Here is a 4,085-nt window from a genome sequence, read left to right on the forward strand (position 1 = left end):
TAGCACCTGCTTTTGCATTAATCTTTAATTACCTATTCATTGTTTATTTTCTGATTTTTTCCACATCTAGATCTTCCCACTTATCAATTTTTATTTCTGCTTCTTCAGAATTTTATTCTCTAGATCTATCTATCCAGTCAAGTTTGAACAACCTGTAAATTAATCCATAAGATCCTTTTTATCCTTCTGCTGAAATGTCTGAAATTGGCTATCCCTAAGCTTAATGTGCATTCCTGATGATTGCTAGTTTTCTTTGTCTATCTCAAGTTTTAGGATAATTTAATTTTCATTCTACTTGTAACATTCTCATTAATTTTGATCCTACATAACAATTCCTCACCCTTTATGAGAAGCAAATGCAGAATAGTATTTCCCCATATATATTCCTTCACTTTTGCATTTAGAGATGGATAAAAAGAGAATTTTTATCAAGAAATCAATCTCTTCTTTGATGAGAGACAGAGAGAAATACATGTAGAAAGATAGAGGGAAAGCCATGCACACAGAGAACTAAGCAGACAAAGAATAAGGGGCAAACAGAGACAGAGAGGGATAATGACAGAGACAAAATTTTAAAGATACAAAGAGCAGCATTGAGAGGCAGAGAGAGAGAGAATGAAAGAGGCAGAATAAGAGATAACATTCTAACAGATGCTCAGATAATTGAAAACTCCATCAATAATGATAATATACAGGGTTCCCACCATGCTTTTCTCCTCTGGTTCCTGGATTTCTTTATCTAAGCATATTTTCTCAGTTTAAATACAATTATAATAGCCTACTTTTTGTTACTGAAATAAGGGAGAAACTTTTCCAGAACACTTTTCCAGTTATGAGTTTTGTTTCCCCAGTCAAAATGTTACTTTGCCAGATTTGTTTTCATGCTAGAGATTCTAGTTCATTCTCCTTGTTAGGCATAATTCATTGGGGAAAAGAGTAAAATTATGTAACTCTTCTCTTTCATTCTCCATAATTAACCACTTCTTCTCTTTCCAGTTTTACATGTGTACTGGCAGGCTTTTCTAAAAGTAAGTTCTGGTTACAGGTAAGCTGAGGCAGATGATATCCAAAGAATTAACTATCCTGAGTTGAGATTCTCTGATTCTGTTGGACAAATGATGGATAGATAGATAGATAGATATTTTGAAGATATAATCTGTAATAGACAGAACGTGGCAGCCCATTTATGATTTCTTTGAAAACTTTTTCTAATGATTCATGGTGGTAGAGATGAAACTAAGTAGTCTAAACATAAGTACACTATGCACAACTGTGGCAGATTCTTCCCAGCTATTATAGCTTATAGTAGTGCTTGGATTTGTACTGTGGAGTTGTCTAATGGCCAAAGACCATGTTTACTTAGTTCACACAGGGAGGGTTACCACTGGCTCTAAAGTTAAGTGTCTACTATATGCCCAGAACTATGCTAAGCACTGAGAGCACAAAGAAAGGAGTAATACAGTCCCTGCCATCAAGGAATGCATAATTTCTTTTCTTTTTTTTTTTTAAATAACTTTTTATTGCCAGAACCCATGCCAGGGTAATTTTTTACAACATTATCCCTTGCACTCATTTCTGTTCTGATTTTCCCCCTCCCTCCCTTTACCCCCTCCCCCAGATGGCAAGCAGTCCTATACATGTTAAAGAGGTTACAGTATATCTTAGATACAATATATGTGTGCAGAACCGAACAGTTCTCTTGTTGCTCAGGGAGAATTGGATTCAGAAGGTATAAATAACCCGGGAGGAAAAACAAAAATGCAAACAGTTTACATTCATTTCCTAGTGTTCTTTCTTTGGCAGTAGCTGCTTCTGTCCATACTTGATCAATTGAAACTGAGTTAGATCTTCTCTTAGTCGAAGAAATCCACTTCCATCAGAATACATCCTCAAACAGTATTGTTGTTGAGGTATATAATGATCTCCTGGTTCTGCTCATTTCGCTCAGCATAAATTCATGTAAGTCTCACCAATCCTCTGTGTGGAATGCATAATTTCTAAATAAAATAAAAATAATTGAGTACTAATGATCTATATTTATGATAAATTAGAGATAATCAAGAGTGGAGCACTGGAATTGATATGGATCAGGAAAACCATCTTGTAGGTGGGATTTTAGCTGAAACTTCATGGAAGCTAAATCAAAGATTGATGATATCTCTGGGAGCTAGAAAATGATAGAGTGAATGAAAAGATAAATTGTCTCTGTCTGTGACCATTTTCTTCCAAAATGTCATGGATGGAGAAATAAAAAAGGGAATTACTGTTCTAAGGAAATGAATCTAGAAGTCAAATATTTATTACTAGATGACATACCATTGGCACTTTGATGAGCAACTGCCACAACTATACAACTGGTATCAAGTAAGACCTGTTCTTCCTGAAGTACTGTGACTTCAGTGCATTGCATAGACCTTGGAGCCACTGTGATTCTAGGACTAAACAGGATCTCAGCAAAATCTCAGTCAATTTTCTTTGATTCTCTTCTTCTTTCTCTATATTGTAACTATTTTTCTTATTTTATTCCTCCTTTCTTTATTCCTCTTTTTTCTCTTTTTTTTTGGAGTAAATATATTCACAGGAAAAAAAATTGCACTCTGAGAAATTCTGACAAACAATAATTCCTTTTGACATGCAGATTTTTGCCAGAAAAATAAAGCACTTCCCTTGATTGAAGAGGAAAATAGCATTTTAATGATTGATCAATATGGAGTAGATGAGAAAAGGTGAGAAATTATGCATGAAGGACTTTCCATGAGAAAGTAGAACAATGAATTTTGGGGGCCTCGTTATGACAAGCATCTTGATGCTATTGATCTCTTAATTCCTTATTTCTATCCCTCACATAAAATTATGTCTTGGAGTCATTTATCATGCAGAATGGATTTTTTGATGGTTGCTCTTTTCTTTCAGATGAAGGATATCACTCTCAAATGACCTCTATGGAGAACAGATCAAAAGTGGAAGAGTTCATTTTTATAGGAATAACAGATGTTCCCGAGCTTCAGATGCCTCTCTTCCTAATGTTCACATTCATCTATCTCATTACCCTGGTAGGGAACCTAGAGATAGTAACTCTGATCTCCTGGGATTCTCGCCTCCACACCCCCATGTACTTTTTCCTCACTAATCTATCTTTGGTAGATTTTGGTTACTCCTCAGCTGTTACTCCCAAAGTGATGGCTGGGCTCCTCACAGGGGACAAGATGATTTCCTATAATGAATGTGCAGCACAATTTTTCTTCTTGGGGTCTTTGCTACTACTGAAAGTTTCCTCTTAGCCTCCATGGCCTATGATCGTCATGCAGCTGTATGCAAACCCCTACATTATACCACTACCATGACTTCAACAGTATGTGCATTACTGGCCGGTGGTGCTTACACCTGTGGCTTTCTAAATTCCTCCATAATCATAGGAAACACCTTCAGCCTTTCCTTTTGTAAGTCAAACATAGTGAATCACTTTTTCTGTGATATACCGCCTCTCCTAGTTCTCTCTTGCTCTGATATTCACAATATTGAATCAGTACATTTTATCTTAGGGGTATTCACTATTTTTTTCCCATTTTTTGTCATCTTTGCTTCATATTTCTTAATCTTCATTACCATCCTGAAGATCTGTTCTGCTGAAGGCCGGCAAAAAGCTTTCTCCACCTGTGCTTCCCATCTCACAGCAGTGTCTATATTTTATGGGACAATCATCTTCATGTACCTTCAACCCAGCTCAAGCCATTCAATGGACATAGACAAAATGGTGTCTGTATTCTACACCATGATGATTCCCATGTTGAACCCTCTGCTCTATAGTGTGAGGAACAAAGATGTCAAGAATGCTTTAATGAAAGCTGTGAGAGGAATACAACTTTAATTTTATATATATATATATATATATATATATATATATATATATATATATATATATATAGAAAGAGAGAGAGAGAGAGAGAGAGAGAGAGAGAGAGAGAGAGAGAGAAGTGTAATTCAAACTTTTTCAGAAGCCACATCACTTAGAGAATATATCTTTGGAGTTAACAAAGCCCCAAATTTACATTTTGTCCCAGACATTTTTATATTCTTTAGCTTTT

At 35.7% G+C, this 4,085-nt stretch overlaps 1 pseudogene; it reads left to right on the forward strand.

The window, feature by feature from the left end:
• Nucleotides 1-2,933: 2,933 nt before the first annotated feature.
• On the forward strand, nt 2,934-3,868 carry LOC100921379 (annotated as a pseudogene).
• Nucleotides 3,869-4,085: the final 217 nt, after the last annotated feature.

This window comes from Sarcophilus harrisii, chromosome 6 (genome assembly GCF_902635505.1).
Source record: "Sarcophilus harrisii chromosome 6, mSarHar1.11, whole genome shotgun sequence".
NCBI classification, from domain to species: Eukaryota; Metazoa; Chordata; class Mammalia; order Dasyuromorphia; family Dasyuridae; genus Sarcophilus; species Sarcophilus harrisii.